Source organism: Bubalus kerabau, chromosome 1 (genome assembly GCF_029407905.1).
Source record: "Bubalus kerabau isolate K-KA32 ecotype Philippines breed swamp buffalo chromosome 1, PCC_UOA_SB_1v2, whole genome shotgun sequence".
Classification (NCBI taxonomy): Eukaryota; Metazoa; Chordata; class Mammalia; order Artiodactyla; family Bovidae; genus Bubalus; species Bubalus kerabau.
This window is the reverse complement of record NC_073624.1, coordinates 255,497,652-255,520,375: the sequence shown is the minus strand read 5'-3', so window position 1 is coordinate 255,520,375 and position 22,724 is coordinate 255,497,652. Positions and strand designations below refer to the sequence as shown.

Sequence of the window (22,724 nt, the reverse complement as noted above, 5' to 3'; positions counted from 1 at the left end):
TAAAACTATGTTAAACATGCATTCCTCTAAACGCATTGCATTTAATAAAACAGCTTTTTGGAATTTATTATTCTAATATGGCTTTCTCGGATATATCAATTTAAAAGTAACAGATATCTTTTTAAAGATATTGAGAAAAAAATTAAATGCTGATAGATTACTAGCTTAATTTCCACATAGTAATATATTTCACTGTAGTAAATCTACATGTAAAACATTTTTATGATAACTTTGAAAAAGCTAAATTGTATTATGTTCACATTACATGGTGAGAAAATATAGAAGAGTTACTCCTGTTATATAATATTGTACTAATGTTTGTGTATCTTCAACATTTAGACAATGTCATGTTCTTTTCTCTATTATTCCATGTAATAGTAATTCACATAAAATTTAATTTCAGCATGGTCATTATTTCCATGTGTAAGTATGGCCTTGTGAGATCTCTCACAGAAATTGTTAGCACCAATAAAATCATATCTGAGATAACCTTTATTGGTGCTAACAATATCCTTTTATTGGGAAAGTTCAGGTTCTAGCCATGTAGTCCATGGACAGATGGCATCTTCACCCTGAAATCTTGTGATCTTTTTCACATATCTCCCATAAAATAAATATATACAGTGGTAACATACAAAAAAATGATCCACTGATGGGCACATTATCCATTAGCTCTTGCTGAAATTTCTCTGTCTCAATTAATGACAACTCCATTCAGTCAGCTGCCTGGTAGAAAAAACTTAGGATGGTCTTTGATACCAGTTCATCAGCAAATTTTATTAGCTATACCTTCAAAGTACACTTAGTAGTTGACTATTTTTCTCCATTCCACTTTGAACACCCTGGTTCATTTTATCAAACTGAATTATTATAATAGCCTCATTATTGGTTTTTCTGACTAAGCCTCCATTCTCTCCTCTCCTTCACCAAAACAGTTATGGTTTTTCTCAATACTGAAGCCATCAATGATTCTGACAAATCACCCATATGATGTCTCTTATAAAATCCATAATGGTTTTCCATCTTATTCAGAGGAAAAGTCAAAGTTCCCACTTAACTTTGTCAAGGTAAGCCAAAGTCCTAACTTCCTGTCTGTATTCTTCTCCTACCACTTAACCTCCTAACCTCCCCATTTTATTTCCATTCAGTTCAGTTCAGTTCAGTTCAGTCGCTCAGTCGTGTCCGACTCTTTGTGACCCCATGAATCGCAGCACGCCAGGCCCCCCTGTCCATCACCAACTCCCGGAGTTCACTCAGACTTACGTCCATCGAGTCAGTGATGCCATCCAGTCATCTCATCCTCTGTCGTCCCCTTTTCCTCCTACCCCCAATCCCTCCCAGCATCAGAGTCTTTCCCAATGAGTCAACTCTTTGCATGAGGTGGCCTAAGTACTGGAGTTTCAGCTTTAGCATCATTCCTTCCCTTAGCTCTTGTTTATTAACCATTTTAGGCATATCTTTCCCTTGTCATTTCTTTACTGGAATGCTCTTTCCCCAGGTATCCCTTACTTGCTTCAGACCACCATATCTAATTTAAACCTCTCTCAGTTCTGTTTCATATTTTCTGCTGTATTATTATAAAATTTAATAAGAATATTAAATATTATTATTATAAAACAACACTATTTAACACATAGCTTATCTGTTTATCATGTTATCTTATATCTCTAATGTGTAAGGTTTAAGCACACAGATAATTTTGTCTGATTTGGCATTGCTCTATCTCCAGAACCTGGAACTGTGCCTAGTACATAGTAGATGCTCAATAAATCCATCTGAATGAAAACATACATGAAGTCTCATAAAGCTTTTATGAAAATCATAAAGATTTTATGATTGCCTGGACATATGTTGTGAGTGTAGGAAGGTAAAGAAAACTGATATAGGAGTACTGATTCTCTTCCCCTTAAAGTGTATGAAAATATCTAAGACATCAGCATCATATTTTAGAAAATTTGACCTCTTTTAGGAAGGGATGTGGCTAGTATATATCTTGGAAATTAGTGAAAAAGTTCAACTGAGTTGCAGAATGAACGGATTAGCAAAGAAAGTCACAGATACAAACAGAAGGCTCTTCTATAACGTCTCCTGGCAGTTTGGATAACTGCTAATGGTGGCCAGTCACCTCAAAACTGACCTTGGAAAACTGCCAATTCTTCTTCTACTTTTACCACTCATCCTTCAAGGGTTCATGGCCAAAATCACTAGTGCCCTATGTGATGCATGAGATACTCTGCCAGTCCAGTCATTTATTAATAGTAAATTTCAGATGAATGTACTACATGCTGCATATATAATAAAGGGTTTATGTAGGGGTCAGTGGGGATTTATAAGCAGATATGGAGCAGAGAGCTTGCTGTCCCCTGAATACTTGTTATTCCATAACACAGGCTGCACACAGATGATCTGTGTTAGCATGGTGAAAGTTCCAGCAAGGAGGGAACTACTAGAATCAGCAGGCTAGACATAATACCAAAAGCACATCAAGCCCACTTCTATACCGTACATCCCCTAGGGCCACCCAGATTTGTCATGTGTTAGTCTCATCCTCTGTCCTTAGAGGGCTCATTTAATGTAAGTTTCTATATCAGTTCCGACTGATTCCAGGTAGAGTGGATTCCACAGTAGTTTCTGCCAACAGCACAGCTCTAGAAAGTTATTTAGGTCAGTTGGTTAAATTTTTAACAGAAAAAGAGAGTGATTTACTTCCTCTATTCCTTATGCACCTACCAGTGTTGGGTATGTTCACACCCAGTAAACTGAAGTCATATCTTTTTGAAGATGAGAGAGTCCATTTATCCACATTTCAAATTGAGTTTCACAGGGACCCAAGGGTTACCATATGTGACATCTGGGCAGGAGGGAGATGATGATGGCCAGAAGACATTCGGAGACAAAGTCAGTATCTATGTTCATGTCTGCCCCCGTAGCCTTTATAAACATTCACTTAGGTCAAATCAAATACTATCCATTCATTCACAGATATCAGGACAGGGAGAGACAAGGAAGAGCACACTATTATAAAAATGATAGAAGAATCACTTTCCTTCTCATCATTTAAGGTAAAGAGATAAGTGAAATAAGACGTTTGCCTTTGGAGTAATGCATTTTTTTTTTTTTTGCAATATACATGCAAAAATTGCCTTGATTCTACTTTTTCTTTTCTTCCCACCTCCCAACTGATGGGAAAATAACAAAAGCTGGTTATCCTTCCCAAAGTGGAAAGTAGAGACAGCCAAATAAACAACTTTTTAAAAGTAAGGCATTGACTGAATTATATATCCACCCTCCACTAAATCAGAGTCTTGTGATCATAGAGAACTGAGGTGACTGACCAGTGGACAGTCTTTATTTTCCCCAACGTCTTACTATTTGGTATACTCAAATACCCATAGAAGCAGTACATATCTAGGAAAATAGTAAAGCTTGACCTCTATGGGTGCAATTTCATATTTATACACAAATAAATTGAAACTTCTAAAACCAGTTGCAGTGTTTAGGTTTTACAAGGAATTAATATAACATATAGAAACTCAATCTCCAAGCCAGGCTTCAGCAGTACATGAACCGTGAAATTCCAGATGTTCATGTGGGTTTTAGAAAAGGCAGAGGAACCAGAGATCAAATGGCCAACATCCGTTGGATCATCAAAAAAGCAAGAGAGTTCCAGAAAAACATCTATTTCTGCTTTATTGACTATGTCAAAGCCTTGGGCTGTGTGGATCACAATAAACTGTGGAAAATTATGAAAGAGATGGGAATACCAGATCACCTGATCTGCCTTCTGAGAAATCTGTATGCAGGTCAGGAAGCACCAGTTAGAACTGGGCATGTAACAACAGACTGGTTCCAAATAGGAAAAGGAGTACGTCAAGGCTGTATAATGTCATCCTACATATTTAACTTATATGCAGAGTACATCATGAGAAATGCTGGGCTGGAGGAAGCATAAGCTGGAATCAAGACTGTCACGAGAAATATCAATAACCTCAGATATGCAGATGACACCACCCTTAAGGCAGACAGTGAAAAGGAACTAAAGAGCCTCTTGATGAAAGTGAAAGAGGAGAGTGAAAAAGTTGGCTTAAAGTTCAACATTCAGAAAATGAAGATCATGGCATCCGGTCCCATCTCTTCATGGGAAATAGATGGGGAAACAGTGGAAACAGTGGCTGACTTTATTTTTCTGGGCTTCAAAATCACTGCAGATGGTAATTACAGCCATGAAATTAAAAGACACTTACTCCTTGGAAGGAAAGTTATGACCAACCTAGACAGCATATTAAAATGCAGAGACATTACTTTGCCAACAAAGGTCCATCTAGTCAAGGCTATGGTTTTTCCAGTAGTCATGTATGGATGTGAGAGTTGAACTATAAAGAAAGCTGAGTGGAGAAGAATTGATGCTTTTGAACTGTGGTGTTGGAGAAGACTCTTGAGAGTCCCTTGGACTGCAAGGAGATCCAACCAGTCCATCCTAAAGGAGATCAGTTCTGGGTGCTCATTGGAAGGACTGATGCTGAAGCTGAAACTCCAGTACTTTGGCCACCTGATGCGAAGGGCTGACTCATTGGAAAAGACCCTGATGCTGGGAAAGATTGAGGCCTGGAGGAGAAGGGGACGACAGAGATGAGATGGTTGGCTGGCATCACTGACTTGATGGACATCCTGGGTAGACTCCGGGAGTTGGTGATGGACAGGGAGGCCTGGTGTGCTGCAGTTCATGGGATTGCAAAGAGTCGGACATGACTGAGCGACTGAACTGAACTGAACTGAACTGAAGCTCAAAAACATTCTGTTGTGTCAATGGATCTTTACATTTATTTTGCAAAAATTTTGATCATGACACTTCCAAATATGATATACTTAGTAGCACTATGTCACTTATGGTTTTATTTGATGGGTAAGCAGCATATTATGCTGGTTATCTACACCAAAAACATACAAGTCAAATAGCAGTACATTAGGCTCTTACTAGTATAGGCATACAGTACTTGTTTTATTGTACTTTGCAGGTAATGAGTTGCTTTACACACTTGCAAAAGGTGTGTAGCAAGACTGCCTGAAGCAAATCTATAAAACCACCATTTTTCTAACAACATTTGCTCACTTCATGTCTCTGTGTCAAATGTTGGTGATTCCTGCAACATTTCAAATGTTTTCATTATTATTATATTTTTTATAGTAATATGTGATGAGTTATCATTGATGTTACTATGAAAATATTTTGAGGGCAAACTATATCCATACAGAGAACTTAACTTTGTATATTGTGTGTGTTCTGATCGCTTCAATGATTGTCCATTTCCCTATCTCTCTCTTTCCTTGGACCTCCCTATTCTCTGAAACACTACACTATTGAAATTAGGCAATTAATAACCCTACTGCTGCTGCTGCTGCTAAGTCGCTTCAGTCGTGTCCGACTCTCTGTGACCCCACAGACGTCAGCCCACCAGGCTCCCCCGTCCCCGGATTCTCCAGGCAAGAACACTGGAGTGGGTTGCCATTTCCTTCTCCAATGCATGAAAGTGAAACGTGAAAGTGAAGTTGCTCAGTCGTGTCTGACTCCTCATGACCCCAAGGACTATGGCCCACTAGGCTCCTCTGTCCATGGGATTTTCCAGGCAAGAGTACTGGAGTGGGGTGCCATTGCCTTACAATGATCTTTAATTGTTTGAGTGAAAGGAAGAGTTTACTTCTCTCACTTTAAGCCAAAGTTAGAAATGTTTAGTGAAGAAGACACGTTAAAAGCCTAAATAGACCAAAATTTAGGTTTCTTGTGCTAAACAGCCAACTTGTTAATGCAAAGGAAATAGTTTTGAACAAAATAAAAGTGAACACATGAATGATGAGTAAGTGAAACAGCCTTATTGCTGATATGGAGAAGTTTCACTGATCCAGAAAAAAGATCAAACCAGGCACAACATTTCTGTAAATCAAAATCCAATACAGAGAAGGCCCTAACTCTCTTCAATTCTGTGGTCTGAGAGAAGTGAGGAAATTGCAGGAAAAATGTTTCAAGTAGCAGAGATTAGTTCATAAAGTTGAAAGAAAGATAGCATCTCCATAACCTAGAAGGATATAAGGCAAAACAGCAAGTACTGATGCAGAAACTGCAGCAAATTTTAGAGAAGATCTAACTAAGATAATTAATGAAGGTTCAGTTCAGTTCAGTCACTCAGTCATGTCCAACTGTTTGCGACCCCATGAATCGCAGCACGCCAGGCCTCCCTATCCATCACCAACTCCTGGAGTCCACCCAAACCCTTGTCCATCAAGTTGGTGATGCCATCCAGCCATCTCATCCTCTGTTGTCCCCTTCTCCTCCGGCCCCCAATCCCTCCCAGCATCAGAGTCTTTTCCAATGAGTCAACTCTTCACATGAGGTGGCCAAAGTATTGGAGTTTCAGCTTTAGCATCAGTCCTTCCAATGAACACCCAGGACTGATCTCCTTGAGAATGGACTGGTTGGATCTCCTTGCAGCCCAAGGGACTCTCAAGAGTCTTCTCCAACACCACAGTTCCAAAGCATTAATTCTTCAGTGCTCAGCTTTCTTCACAGTCCAACTTTCACATCCATACATGACCACTGGAAAAACCATAGCCTTGACTAGATGGACCTTTGTTGGCAAAGTAATGTCTCTGCTTTTTAATATGCTGTCTAGGTTGGTCATAACTTTCCTTCTAAGGAGTAAGCATCTTTTAATTTCATGGCTGCAGTCACCATCTGCAGTGATTTTGGAGCCCAGAAAAATAAAGTCTGACACTGTTTCCACTGTTTCCCCATCTATTTCCCATGAAGAGATGGGACCGGATGCCATGATCTTAGTTTTCTGAATGTTGAGCTTTAAGCCAACTTTTTCACTCTCCTCTATCACTTGCATCAAGAGGTTTTTTAATTCCTTTTCACTTTCTGCCATAAGGGTGGTGTCATCTGCATATCTGAGGTTATTGCTATTTCTCCCGGCAATCTTGATATCTGCTTATGCTTCTTCCAGCCCAGCGTTTCTCATGATGTACTCTGCATAGAAGTTAAATAAACAGGGTCACAATATACAGCCTTGACATACTCCTTTTCCTATTTGGAACCAGTCTGTTGTTCTATGTTCAGTTCTAACTGTTGCTTCCTGACCTGCATACAGATATCTCAAGAGGCAGATCAGGTGGTCTGGTATGCCCATCTCTTTCAGAATTTTAGTTACATAAAAAAAAAAAAAAAACACATATGTTCAATTTGGACAAAATAGCCTCCTATTGGAAGAAGATGGGATTTAGGACTTTCACAGAGAGGAGAAGTCAATGCTTGGCTTCAATACTTCAAACGACAGGTTAACTCTTGCTAGGGGTTAGTGTAGCTAGTGACTTTAAGTTGAAATCAGTGCTCATCTACCATTCTGAAACTTCTAGGGCTCTTAAGAATTACACTAGATACACTCTGCCAGTACTCTATAAATGGAACAACAAAGCCTGGATGACAGCATATCTGTTTATAACATGGCTTGTTGAATATCTTAATACCACTGTTGAGATTACTGCTCAGAAAAAAAAAATCCTGTCAAAATATTACTGCTTGTTGACAATGTGCTTGGACACTCAATAGTACTGATGGAAATATACAATGACATTAATGATGCTTTCATGCCTGACAACACAACATCTATTCTGCACCCCATGCATCAAGGAGTAATTTTGATTTTCAAGTATTATATAAAATATGAAAATTGTAAGGCTATAGCTGTTATATGATTCCTCTGATTAATCTGGAAAGTAAATTGAAATACTTCTGGAAAGGCCTCACCATTCTAGATTCCATTAAGAATTTATGTGATTCATGAGAAGGGGCCAAATTAAAAGGAGTTTGGAAGAAGTTAATCCCAATCCTCGTGGCTGATTTTTAGGAGCTCAAAACTTCAGTGGAGGAAGTACCTTTCGGATGTGGTAGAAATAGCAAGCAAAATAAAATCAGGAGTGGAGCCTGAAGATGTAATTAAATTGCAGCAATCTCATGATAAAACATTTACTGTTGTCTCTTATGGATGAGCAAGAAAGTGGCTTCTTGAGATGGAATTTACTTTGAGTGAAGATGGTGTGAAGATTGTTGAAATGATAACAAAGGATTTACATTATTACAAGAACTTAGTTGATAAAGCAGTGGCAGAGTGTGAGACAGTTCAATTTTGAAAGAAGTTCTACTGTGAGTACAATGCTATCAACGGCATTGCATGATACAGATGAATCATCAGTGAAAGAAGAGTCAATTGATACAGCAGACTTCAATTGTTTTCTTATTTTAGGAAACTTCCACAACCACAGAACCCTTTAGCAACCATCCCCCTGATCAGTCGTGCATGCTTACTTACTCAGTCATGTCTGATACTTTGAGGCCCATGGACTGTAGTCTGCCAGGCTCCTCGGAGTCCATAGGTTCCATAAGTTCATAAAAGAGTCTGACAAAACTTAGCAACTAAATAACAACAAATGTAAAATTTTTAGACATAATGCTATTGCACACTTCATAGACTACAGTTACTATAAACATAACATTTTTATGCTCTTGCTGCTGCTAAGTCACTTCAGTCGTGTCCGACTCTGTGCGACCTCACAGACGGCAGCCCACCAGGCTCCCCCGTCCCTGGGATTCTCCAGGCAAGAACACTGGAGTGGGTTGCCATTTCCTTCTCCAATGCATGAAAGTGAAAAGTGAAAGTGAAGTCACTCAGTCGTGTCCGACTCTTAGCGACCCCACGGACTGCAGCCCACCAGGCTCCTCTGTCCATGGGATTTTCCAGGCAAGAGTACTGGAGTGGGGTGCCATTGCCTTCTCCTAGAAACCTCCAAACTCCTGTGACTCTATTGCAATATACACTTTATTGGGATGGTCTGGAACTAAACCACGATCTCCGTGAGGTATGTTTATAATTCCATTGTCAATATAATGCTAATAACACTCAGTTTGAAGTAAAATATTTTTATATAAAGTTTGTTAGCAGGTAATATGTTTTTGTTTTGCTAAATTATGTTAGAATTTCATATGCAGAAGTGCAATCCACTTCCAATAGGGCTGAATATACAGGATACCATTTGATTAGCATATTTATCCTATGTATTTTCAGAAACAGGAGAGAAGCACATGTATTTATAAACACTTAAGATCTAATTTTCTGGTCAAATACAGTCAGATTTGCAAAACGGATGGTCACAATTGAAGGCAAATGTCTTCTGTCTTGCTTTGGCAGACTATGTGATATTTAGGGAAAGCCTTAACAGCAGACCAAATGTATCTGAGCATGCTAATTTTTTGTTATATTGCATTTTTTAAGTTATATTTTAAATTTATTCAATGCTTTTATTTCAGATTATTTTATATAATATTAAAATTACATGAGATAAAATAATAAAAAATGACTTTTTTCATTTGCAAAATAAGAGTATGAATGCCTTCATATTGATGGAGGCAAAAATTTATTTTAAATTTTTGATGTGCAAAAAATCTGTACTGCAGACAGATGACTAAATATCACCAAACACTTACTGATTTATCAGGGATTAACTGATTTTAAAACACTTATATTAAATAATCTCACCCAGCCATCATGCTTACTGGGCACTTAAATTGTTTCTGCTTTCACTATGATGTGATGAGCAACCATTGCATAAATCTTTATTCATGTGCATGAATTTTCTTTTGAAATATTCCTGAAAGTGGAAATATAAAATCAAAGTGCTTTTAATTTTTCAAGACTTCTGATTTGTCTTACCTAGTCACCTTCCTAAAAAGTTGTCATTTACATTATAACCAGTAACATAAGGTGATCATCTTTCTGTACTGAAGTATACTATTTCTTAGTATTGAGAATTGGAAATAGACATAAAATTGTGTGTGTGTGTGTTAGTTAATCGGTGTGTCTGACTCTTTGTGACCCCATGGACTCCTCTGTCCAAATGATTCTTAAGGCAAGAATACTGGAGTGGACTACCATTTCCTTTTCCACGGGATTTTCCCAACACAGGGATCAAACCTGGGTCTCCTATATTGCAGGAAGATTCTTAACTGTCTGAGCCACCATAATTTTCAGCTGTTTGTTTATTAGTTAGAGTTAACTAATAATACATTTTATTCATTTTCATCTTTAAATGAAATTATCTCCTCAAATTTTTGTTAAAGAATTTGTATTTTTGTCATATTTAACATAGTTTTCTACGTTTACTTTTGGAAATTATCTTATTGTTGGAGTTTTAAATATACAGAAAAATTTTAGTTTTATTTGATGAAATCTAAAAATAATTTTCTTTGTGATTGACTTCATTATTTCTGTTTATCTATTAAGGAAATCCTTCTTCTGACTATTTCCCTCTATAAAAAGTAAAAGAAAAAACTCAGGGTTTGCCATACTCTGAATACAGAGAACTTGAAATTTCCTGCCCAAATGCCAACTAGGGTGTTTGCAGAGTCTACTCAGCAAACCTGGAGTGATAGTTCAAGTTTGAGGCTTGAAAATCAAAGAGAACTGTTGTGTAGGTCCCAGTCCAAGTGCAGGAGAAAAACCGATGTTCTAGCTTAAGCTATCAAGAAAACAACAAAGTTTTATTTCCTCTGATTTTTGTTCTATTCAGGCCCTCAACCAACTGGATGATTCTCATCTACAATCTCCTGAACAGAGGGCAATCTCCTCTGTGCAGTTTACTGATTCAAATATTAATCTCATCTGAAGACACCCTCACAGAAATATTCAGTAATACCAACGCAGGGCACTGGAGCCCATCAGGCTCCTCTGTCCAAGGGATTTCCCAGGCAAGAATATTGGAGTGGGTTGCCATTTCCTTCTCCAGGGGATCTTCTCAACCCAGAGATTAAAACCTCAAAAACTTGTCTCTTGCATCTCCTGCATTGACATGCAAATTCTTTACCACTGAGTCACCTGGGGAAGCTTACTCAGTCATAATGTTTAGCCAAATATCTGGGAACCCCTTAATCCAGTCAAGCTGATACATAAATTAACCGTCATACCACTGGATAGTGTGCAATAGTTCAGTTCAGTTGTTCAGTCGTGTCTGACTCTGTGACCCCATGAACTGCAACACACCAGGCCTCCCTGTCCATCACCAACTCCCGGAGTCCACCCAAACCCATGTCCATCGAGTCAGTGATGCCATCCAATGATCTCATCCTCTGTCGTCCCCTTCCAACCCTGTCCTCAATCTTTCCCAGCATCGGGGTGTTTTCCAATGAGTCAGCTCTTTGCATCAGGTGGCCAAGTATTGAAGTTTCAGCTTCAACATCAGTCCTTCCAATGAACAACCAGGAATGATCTCCTTTAGGATGGACTGGTTGGATCTCCTTGCAGGCCAAGGGACTCTCAAGAGTCTTCTCCAACACCACAGTTCAAAAGCATCAATTCTTCAGTGCTTAGCTTTGTTTATAGTCCAACTATCACATCCATACATGAGTACTGGAGAAACCATAGCTTTGACTAAATGGACCTTTGTTGGCAAAGTAATGTCTCTGCTTTTGAATATGCTGTCTAGGTTGGTCATAACTTTCCTTTCAAGGAGTAAGCGTCTTTAAATTTCATGGCTGCAATCACCATCTGCAGTGATTTTGGAGCCCAGAAAAATAAAGTTGGCCATTGTTTCCACTGTTTTGCCATCTATTTACCATGAAGTGATGGGACAGGATGCCATGATCTTAGTTTTCTTAATGTTGAGCTTTAAGCCAACTTTTTCACTCTCCTCTTTCACTTTCCTCAAGAGGCTTTTTAGTTCCTCTTCACTTTCTGCCATAAGGGTGGTGTCATCTGCATATCTAAAGTTATTGATATTTCTCCCAGCAATCTTGACTCCATCTTGTACTTCCTCCAGCCCAGCATTTCTCATGATGTACTCTGCATATAGTTTAAATAAGCAGGGTGACAATATACAGCCTTGACATACTCCTTTTCCTATTTGGAACCAGTCTGTTATTCAAGCAAAATGGCTATCTGGGGAGGCCTTACAAATAGCTTTGAAAAGATGGGAAGCAAAAAGCAAAGGAGAAAAGGAAAGAGATACCCATTTGAATGCAGAGTTCCAAAGAATAGCAAGGAGAGATATGAAAGCCTTCCTCAGGGATCAATGCAAAGAAATAGAGGAAAACAATAGAATGGTAAAGACTAGAGATCTCTTTAAGAAAAGTAGAGATACCAAGGGAAGATTTAACGCAAAATGGGCATAATAAAGGACAGAAATGGTAGGGACCTAACAGAAGCAGAAGATATTAAGAAGAGATGGCAAGAATACACAGAAGAACTGTACAAAAAGAGATCTTCACGACCCAGATAATCATGATGGTGTGATCACTCACCTAGAGCCAAACATCCTGGAATGTGAAGTCAAGTGGGCCTTAGGAAGCATCACTATGATCAAAGCTAGTGAAGGTGATGGAATTCCAGTTGAGCTACTTCAAATCCTGAAAGATGGTGCTGTGAAAGTGCTGCACTCTGTATGCCAGCAAATTTGGAAAACTCAGCAGTGGCCACAGTCCTGGAAAAGGTGTTTTCATTCCAATCCCAAACAAAGGCAATGCCAAAGAATGCTCAAACTACTGCAGAATTGCACTCATCTCACACGATAGTAAAGTAATTCTTAAAATTCTCCAATCCAGGCTTCGGCAGTGTGTGAACCGTGAACTTCCAGATGCTCCAGCTGGTTTTATAAAAGGTAGAGGAACCAGAGATCAAATTGCCAACATCTGATGGATCATCGAAAAAGCAAGAGAGTTCCAGGAAAACATCTATTTCTTCTTTATTGACTATGCCAAAGCTTTTGACTGTGTGGATCACAATAAACTGTGGAAAATTCTGAATTAGATGGGAATACCAGACCACCTGACCTGCCTCTTGAGAAACCTATAGGCAGATCAGGCAGCAACAGTTAGTGTGCAATAATTAACTGGATGCTTGGGGCTGGTGCACTGGGACGACCCAGAGGGATGGTGTGGGGAGGGAAGAGGGAGGAGGGTTCAGGATGGGGAGCACATGTATACCTGTGGCGGATTCGTTTTGATGTTTGGCAAAACTAATACAGTGTTTCAGGTTTAAAAATAAAATAAAAAAATAATTAATGCATTAAATATTTCAATTCATATAGCCTACTAGAAATATAAATAGAAAGATACTGAAGATTATGATGCCACTAACTACAAAACCATCAGGGCCATAATGAGATTTATCATACTGTGATTATCATCATCTTCATTAACAAAACTTTTAAAAACTAAAAACAAGTCAATAACATCCTTAAAACTGCATTGTGTTCTTATAATTTTCAATATTCAATTGTTTGTATTGTATAAATATCCTCTTTATATGCTATATGTTAAATATCTTCTTAGATATGTTAAGGGATAAAACACCATAACATTATGTAAGCATCCAGATTACTTAAGTTAAAAATTCTATGATGTAAGGAAATACGAACTTTGGCTTGGCTTTCTCACTTTAGCTGACTGATTGTTAACACTTTATTTTTTTATAAGAGAAAATGTAGAATAATTTAATTGTATTTTATAGTTCTCTTCTTAATCACATTACTACTATTTGTAAGACTTCTATACTTTTTAATCAGTTCTTTGGTGCTCAGCCTCCTTTGACTTCCCTGGTGACTCAGAACGGTAAAGCGTCTGCCTACAATGTGGGAGACCTGGGTTTGATCCCTGGGTCAGGAAGATCCTCTGGAGAAGAAAATGACAACCCACTCCAGTATTCTTGCCTGGAAAATCCAATGGAGATGGAGGAACCTGGTAGGCTACAGTCCATGGGGTCGCAAAGAGTCGGACATGACTGAGCGACTAAACTATACTTTTTAATTTCTGAAGATTAGATAATATTTACAGAAATTATATTCTTTAGCATACATTTAGGGAAATTATGTATATGCTATATTATAAAGTATATATTCATAAAATACTATATCTGTTTTAGAGAACCTTTATGTACAAAATTTAATCTCCCTAACCTTCTCCATTGATTGCCTATGAGTATAACCCATTATTTTAAGTTAAGCTTCCTTTTATATTCTTACTACCATGACTTCTATATGCTATACTATGTGGAACATTTATTGAACCCAGAATGCTTAATATTCTACATTGGCCATTATGGGCATTTATGTTCATAGATTGCATATCAGAGCTAAAGATTTTCCCGTGTCAAAAATGCTAGTAGAATGTCTCAGTTATTGTGTCAATAATTCATCATTATAAATCAAATAAAACATCACTTACCAGAAAGGACTTTCCAACTGTTGAATTAGCCTTAGTTTATCAGTAACATACAGTCTGTCTTTTTACTCATCCAAAAAATACCACAAACCAGTCAGGGAGTTTTCTATCTATAAGGATCCAAAATTGCACCTATGTGAATTTTTTTTATTTTACTTTTTTCTCTTTTTCTTTCTCTTGTTTTTTTTTTTTTTTAAGAAAGGATTTACTAGTGCTCCCTAAAAAATTTTCCAATGTTTCTGAACTTCAAGAACATGGTATTTTATAGAGACTCTCTTAAGAATGAGATATAATGTCTGAAGCAATTGCTGGAAGGATCAAGCTCATTAATTGTAACTAGGCTGTCTGCCTACACATGATAGCTGGTTACTGTGCAGACAGCTACTAGGAATGATGATCCAAGCTTCTAACAGTGCTGTAAGTAATTTAAAACATATTGCTCCACTGTACAGATGTTTAATAGTGATGTCAACTTTGCATCTGAGAAAGTAAATGATGTGTAGAGAGGTTTGTTTGGAAAAATGGCTACACGTTTTCATTATCTGCCAGGGGAAAAAGGCTTTAGTAAAATAATTCTTTGATTGTATTACGGTGGTATAAACAGACCTATGTGTTAAGGTGTCTCTATTTTATCCAACTAATTTAGAGAGTAAGACATTGAGCTGGTCTCAGATTATCATATTCAATCAACCAAAGTTTACTGTGTATGACATTGAAGGGTAGAAGAATATCCCACCTCAAAATATGTCACTTTGTCATAAGAATTATTTTGAGCTAAAGGCACTAAAAACAGTGGATGCAAGAAGAGTGAGCATTCAAATCTCCTTTTGTTCCTGAAACAAGAGATTAAAAACTCCCATGTGAGAGATGTGCTCCATGTACTAGGAGAAAAGAAATATTTTTCGACTGGGAATCAAAGCTGAGAGAGAATAAGAATTCTGCAGAGAGAATAAACAGACTTTGTTCAAATAATTTTTTTTGGAAGGGTTCACTTACTTTAATAACACTACATTTACCAAGTTATCACCATGGAATGTAAATTAAGATTAGACAAGGGAATTTCACAAGTACAGCAAAGCATTCTGTGATATACCAAAAGTTTGTATAATGTCTGACCAAACCAGCTTGCTCATCAATCACTTTCATTATAGGCATTTTATTTAGTTGATGATTCTTTTGGAGAAAATAAACTTCCTGCACACATTTAAAAATTTACATTTACCTTTACAAAAATTTTCATTTACCTTTGCATTAGCACTTAAAACATGCATTTGTTTCAAAATAGCATTTAATATCATTCTAATATAAGAACAGCAAAATATAATTCTGCAATTACAAAAGAACTAAAGGGGATCTACAATTTAAGTTATTCTCATGCCCATAACTATGATTCTAAAATAAATACTACTTCAAAGTGGCTCTGTCACCAGCTTTTTAGGTTTGGTTTAAAAACACACAGACTTGCAGGGAGGTTTAAAATGTATTCCATGCACTGTTCTGAAAGGTTTCTCAAGAGCTAACCAGACCTTAAAACAGAACTCAGTCTACAAGAGAAAATTAAATTAACTGCGGTAAATAGGATTCCTACATTACATTAAAAACATATGATATTCTGCAGCAACTGGGAGCATTTCAGGATTGGCATGTTGTCTTTTTAGAACTAATTTCAACAGAAGAGTTTAAGGAGGTGGACAGATACCGTTATCAACTGTATTTAAAAGTGACATGTTTCTTTTGTGCTGATCTGACTCCCCTGAATGACCTAGCTAGTGAACTAGTCACCAGGAATTTGGTCACCAGGCAAATCAAGCCTGCAAGAAAGGAAGCCAATATTCAAATTACCATGTTCTTGTCTGACCCAAACATTTATTTTCAGCATAAACATATAACCTCAATATGAGATGTCTAACTAAAGCAAGCACCACTACCACCAAGTCCAAGATGGCATCTCCTCTTCTAAGATTTAGGCTTTGCCCAGAATTCTTGATACAGGGAATAGGCCATACCAAGAGTCATTGCTCCCACAACGAAGCCTTGGGCTGCCACACGCATGTGGATCAGGTGAACAGACATTTTAGTATTCCCCTGTTCTTCAATCTATATTATCCATATGTAACAATTGCTGCAAAACCTGCCATTCCAGTGGGGACAAATGGTGCTTCTCTAGCTTTTCGGATAAGTGTAGATCCCTGATCTTCATCATATGAAGCAAGAGAAACATCTGTGTCGCTTGACATAGTGATTGAAGAATCTTCAGACAACTATAAGATATTTCAGGTTCCTACTGGCTTCAAACTTTGTTAAAATAATTCTTATCTTCCTTTAATCTCCCTGTATATTTCAGTTACTTTTCTACAATTGTCTCCCTTTGTTCAAACCAGTATTGAGATTTTGCCATTTTTCTGGGTCTTTTTTCATGTTCTTATGAGGGCTCCTCTGTCACAACTTACATAAATATGTATGCTTTTCACTTGTTAATCTATTTTTTGTTGTTGTTCCATCACTCAGTCATGTTCAACACTTCGTGACCCCATGGACTGCAGCATGCCAGGCCTCCCTGTCCATCGCCAGCTCCCGGAGCTTGCTCAAACTCATGTTCATTGAGTTGGTGATGTCATCCAACCATCTCGTCCATTGTCATTCCCTTCTCCTACTATCTTTAAACTTTACTAGTATCAGGGGGTTTTAATCTATCTGTTTTATGTCAATTTAATTCTCAGGGGCATCTGGAAAAAGGTTAAAGGGGTTTAACTTTCAGAGGTTAAAGGCAAAATTGTGTTTCATCTACATCATTAATGAAGACTATATTTAGTAGATTTTGTACAAATACTTGAGATTGAAAACAACAGCATATCCAATCAGCATTACCACTTTGTAAAGATGAAAATGAGATGTATATATGTGCTTAAGGAAGACTGAGGAGACAAAGGATGCATATATCTTTCAGAGAATAGCACAAACTGAACTATAGGGAAGAACTAAGAGGAGAGGCATGTTCAAAGAGCAAAATGATTGACATATTCTTTATCTTAACCAGTGGAATAAATCCAGTGGATTTCTAAAAGCACAGAAACATGCTCTCATAGAAATGTGTTCTGAAGTTCAAGAAAGTTTTGACTATTTATACTGGGTCTGCTGTGTTGATTTTTAATAACATATGCATATTTTATACATCATTATTTTTTTTAATGATTTTAGAGAAACCATAACAGATTTTAATGCTTATTTAAATAATGTATCTATGTAGAGGATCATGTCATCTGCAAATAGTGAGAGTTTTACTTCTTCTTTTCCAATTCGGATTCCTTTTATTTCTTCTTTTGCTCTGATTGCTGTGGCCAAAACTTCCAAAACTATGTTGAATAGTAATGGTGAAAGTGGGCACCCTTGTCTTGTTCCTGACTTTAGAGGAAACGCTTTCAACTTTTCACTATTGAGGATAATGTTTGCTGTGGGTTTGTCATATATAGCTTTTATTATGTTGAGGTATGTTCCTTCTATTCCTGCTTTCTGGAGAGTTTTATCATAAATGGATGTTGAATTTTGTCAAAGGCTTTCTCTGCATCTATTGAGATAATCATATGGTTTTTATTTTTCAATTTGTTAATGTGGTGTATTACATTGATTGATTTGTGGATATTGAAGAATCCTCGCATCCCTGGGATAAAGCCCACTTGGTCCTGGTGTATGATCTTTTTAATGTGTTGTTGGATTCTGATTGCTAGAATTTTGTTAAGGATTTTTGCATCTATGTTCATCAGTGATATTGGCCTGTAGTTTTCTTTTTTTGTGGGATCTTTGTCAGGTTTTGGTATTAGGGTGATGGTGGCCTCATATTTTGAGTTTGGAAGTTTACCTTCCTCTGCAGTTTTCTGGAAGAGTTTGAGCAGGATAGGTGTTAGCTCTTCTCTAAATTTTTGGTAGAATTCAGCTGTGAAGCCATCTGGACCTGGGCTTTTGTTTGCTGGAAGATTTTTGATTACAGTTTCAATTTCCATGCTTGTGATGGGTCTGTTAGGATTTCCTATTTCTTCCTGGTCGAGTTTTGGAAAGTTGTATTTTTCTAAGAATTTGTCCATTTCTTGCACGTTGTCCATTTTATTGGCATATAATTGTTGATAGTAGTCTCATGATCCTTTGTATTTCTGTGCTGTCTGTTGTGATCTCTCCATTTTTATTTCTAATTTTATTGATTTGATTTTTCTCCCTTTGTTTCTTGATGAGTCTGGCTAATGGTTTGTCAATTTTATTTATCCTTTCAAAGAACCAGCTTTTGGCTTTGTTGATTTTTGCTATGGTCTCTTTTGTTTCTTTTGCATTTATTTCTGCCCTAATTTTTAAGATTTCTTTCCTTCTACTAACCCTGGGGTTCTTCATTTCTTCCTTTTCTAGTTGCTTCAGGTGTAGGGTTAGGTTATTTATTTGACTTTTTTTCTTGTTTCTTGAGGTATGCCTGTATTGCTATGAACTTTCCCCTTAGGACTGCTTTTACAGTGTCCCACAGATTTGGGGTTGTTGTGTTTTCATTTTCATTCACAATGATTATAGTAAAGTTTCAGGATATAAAATCAACACACAGAAATCCCTTGCATTCCTATACACTAATAATGAGAAAACAGAAAGAGACATTAAGGAAACAATTCCATGCACCATTGCAACGGAAAGAATAAAATACTTAGGAATATATCTACCTAAAGAAACTGAAGACCTATACATAGAAAACCATAAACCACTGGTGAAAAACATCAAAAAGGACACTAATAGATGGAGAAATATAACACGTTCATGGATTGGAAGAATCAATATAGTGAAAATGAGTTTACTACCCAAAGCAATTTATAGATTCAATGCAATCCCTATCAAGCTACCAACAGTATTCTTCACAGAGCTAGAATAAATAATTTCACAATTTGTATGAAAATACAAAAAGCCTCGAATAGCCAAAGCTATCTTGAGAAAGAAGAATGGAACTGGAGGAATCAACCTACCTGACTTCAGGCTCTACTACAAAGCCACAGTCATCAAGACAGTATGGTACTGGCACAAAGACAGAAATATTGATCAATGGAACAAAATAGAAAGCCCAGAGATAAATCCACGCACATATGGACACCTTATCTTTGACAAAGGAGGCAAGAATATACAATGGATTAAAGACAATCTCTTTAACAAGTGGTGCTGGGAAAACTGGTCAACCACTTGTAAAAGAATGAAACTAGAACACTTTCTAACACCATACACAAAAATAAACTCAAAATGGATTAAAGATCCAAACATAAGACCAGAAACTATAAAACTCCTAGAGGAGAACATAGGCAAAACACTCTCTGACATACATCACAGCAGGATCCTCTATGACCCACCTCCCAGAATATTGGAAATAAAAGCAAAAATAAACAAATGGGACCTAATTAAACTTAAAAGCTTCTGCACAACAAAGGAAACTATAAGCAAGATGAAAAGACAGCCTTCAGAATGGGAGAAGATAATAGCAAATGAAGCAACTGACAAACAACTAATCTCAAAAATATACAAGCAACTCCTACAGCTCAATTCCAGAAAAATAAATGACCCAATCAAAAAATGGGCCAAAGAACTAAATAGACATTTCTCCACAGAAGACATACAGATGGCTAACAAACACATGAAAAGATGCTCAACATCACTCATTATCAGAGAAATGCAAATCAAAACAACTATGAGGTACCGTTTCACACCAGTCAGAATGGCTGAGATCCAAAAGTCTACAAGCAATAAATGCTGGAGAGGGTGTGGAGAAAAGGGAACCCTCTTACACTGTTGGTGGGAATGCAAACTAGTACAACCACTATGGAGAACAGTGTGGAGATTCCTTAAAAAACTGAAAATAGAACTGCCTTATGACCCAGCAATCCCACTGCTGGGCATACACACTTAGAAGGGAAAGGGACACGAGTACCCCAATGTTCATCGCAGCACTGTTTATAATAGCCAGGACATGGAAGCAACCTAGATGTCCATCAGCAGATGAATGGATAAGAAAGCGGTGGTACATATACACAATGGAGTATTACTCAGCCATTAAAAAGAATACATTTGAATCAGTTCTAATGAGGTGGATGAAACTGGAGCCTATTATCCAGAGTGAAGTAAGCCAGAAAGAAAAACACCAATACAGTATACTAACGCATATATATGGAATTTAGAAAGATGGTAACAATAACCCTGTATATGAGACAGCAAAAGAGACACTGATGTATGTAGAACAGTCTTATGGACTCTGTGGGAGAAGAAGAGGGTGGGAAGATTTTGGAGAATGGCATTGAAACATGTAGAATATCATGTATGAAATGAGTCACCAGTCCAAGTTCCATGCACGATACTGGATGCTTGGGGCTAGTGCACTGGGACGACCCAGAGGGATGGTATGGGGAGGGAGGAGGGAGGAGGGTTCAGGATGGGGAACACATGTATACCTGTGGTGGATTCATTTTGATATTTGGCAAAACCAATACAATATTGTAAAGTTTAAAAATAAAATTAAAAAATAATGTATCAATTTTAAATTTATTTAGTTTTCATTAGCTTTATCATCTTTCTTGGTATAGTCCATCTTTTCCATTTACAATTAATTGAAAATCTGGTTTCATAAGTTTCCAGTGGGCTACCTGGCAAGGGAGGTTACTTGTTTATACCTTAAATCCTAGTTTCATTTACAAAGTTTAGAAAAGTACCTGTGAAGATATAATGATGCAGCCACCAACTCTAAGGGCAGGCTTCATAATTAGGTAACTAGAACCATCTCCTGATTCCAGTCAAGTTGGGATTCTAAAAAGTAAATTGAGTGTCTGCAGTATATACATTATTAGATATTCAGAAAGAAGTGCTGAGTCATGGATCACAGAAGGTAGTAAGGGCAGACAAGAGGAAATACTAGTGCTTTATGGCAAGTGAACAACACATGACACTGCCTCAGATTCTGAACTTAAATTAGTAATGGTTGTATTATATATGTTTGCCACTGTATGTCTCAGTTTTAAAAACCAAAACTGTTCCTCATAATGTTATACAATTTTTATAGTATAATACAGTCTAGTACATAAATGTTATACAAAAGAGGTTATTTCAATTATGTGTTTATTTCATTAGTATTATCCAATTTTTTTCTGGCTAACATATTTCACATTCCTTTATCACTACCTATAATTTGCTTTTCTGACAAAGTCTTGTTGATAATTGTTGAAATAATACTCAATAGGAAAAATATGCTAAGAAAAGCTAAAATTTGAATTAAGATAGTATAAATATTCAATTGTATATATTAATTTTTTCCATTAAAAAAAGTATATTTATTTTTGGCTGACCCATTTCATGGTTGCTATGTGAGCTTCCTCTAGTTTAGTGAGCAGGAGCTACTCTCTACTTGTGGTATGTGGGCTTCTCATTACTGTGGCTTCTCTTGTAGGGCATGGGCTCTAAGCCCACAGGTTTTAGTAGTTGTAGCTCAAGGGTTCTAGAGCACTGGCTCAGTTGTGCTGCTCTGGCTTAGCCACCCTGCAGGCACATGGGATCTTACAGCAGGGATCCAACCCATGTCCTCTCAACTGGTGGGCTAATTCTTAACCACTGGACTACCATGGAAGTCCTAATTTTTAAAAAAATTATCAGTGAATTCCTTGTGACAAGTTAAATGTTGAACAATGGTACATGAAAAAGCTACTTTATAAAATAAAGAGGGTTCTAAAGAGGGTAAATTGTACTCCTACAAAAGAGAGGCAACTCTGAAAGAGTTTAGTAGTCCATTATGATTAAAATATCCAGAATATATGGAAGCCAGAGACACAGTTTTAATGAAAGTGAGTATCAGGAAGTAAAATATAAAATTTCACATCTGAATTATCATACCAAACTCTGCTTCAAGGGAACATGAACTAAGATAAGCATCAAGAATATCTTAATTTTATAGCTAAGGAGGTGATGGTATTATGTGTACTTTGATAGCTGTATGATGTTCACATTTCAGTTCTAATCTGTTAGTCTCCAAGCCTCGCTGTAAGATGGACTGGGGCTTTTTATAAGAGACTTACCTAAAATAAACACTGTTAATGGATTTGCTATAGGGCTTTCTAAATGCATGCTCCTAACCCTTATGGCAGAAAGTGAAGAGGAAATAAAAAGCCTCTTGATGAAAGTGCAAGAGAAGAGTGAAAAAGTTGGCTTAAAGCTTAATATTCAGAAAACAAAGATCATGGCATCTGGTCCCATCACTTCATGGGAAATAGATGGGGAAACAGTGTCAGACTTTATTTTTTTGGGCTCCAAAATCACTGGGAATGGTGATTGCAGCCATGAAATTAAAAGATGCTTACTCCTTGGAAGGAAGTTATGACCAACCTAGATAGCATATTGAAAAGCAGAGACATTACTCTGCCGACAAAGGTCCGTTTAGTCAAGGCTATGGTTTTTCCTGTGGTCATGTATGGATGTG

The 22,724-nt window shown here is 37.2% G+C and overlaps 1 pseudogene; it reads right to left on the bottom strand.

Annotated features, from left to right (window-relative positions):
- Positions 1 to 16,213: 16,213 nt before the first annotated feature.
- Positions 16,214 to 16,494, bottom strand: LOC129632399 (HIG1 domain family member 1A, mitochondrial-like; annotated as a pseudogene).
- Between the last annotated feature and the right edge of the window lie 6,230 nt (positions 16,495 to 22,724).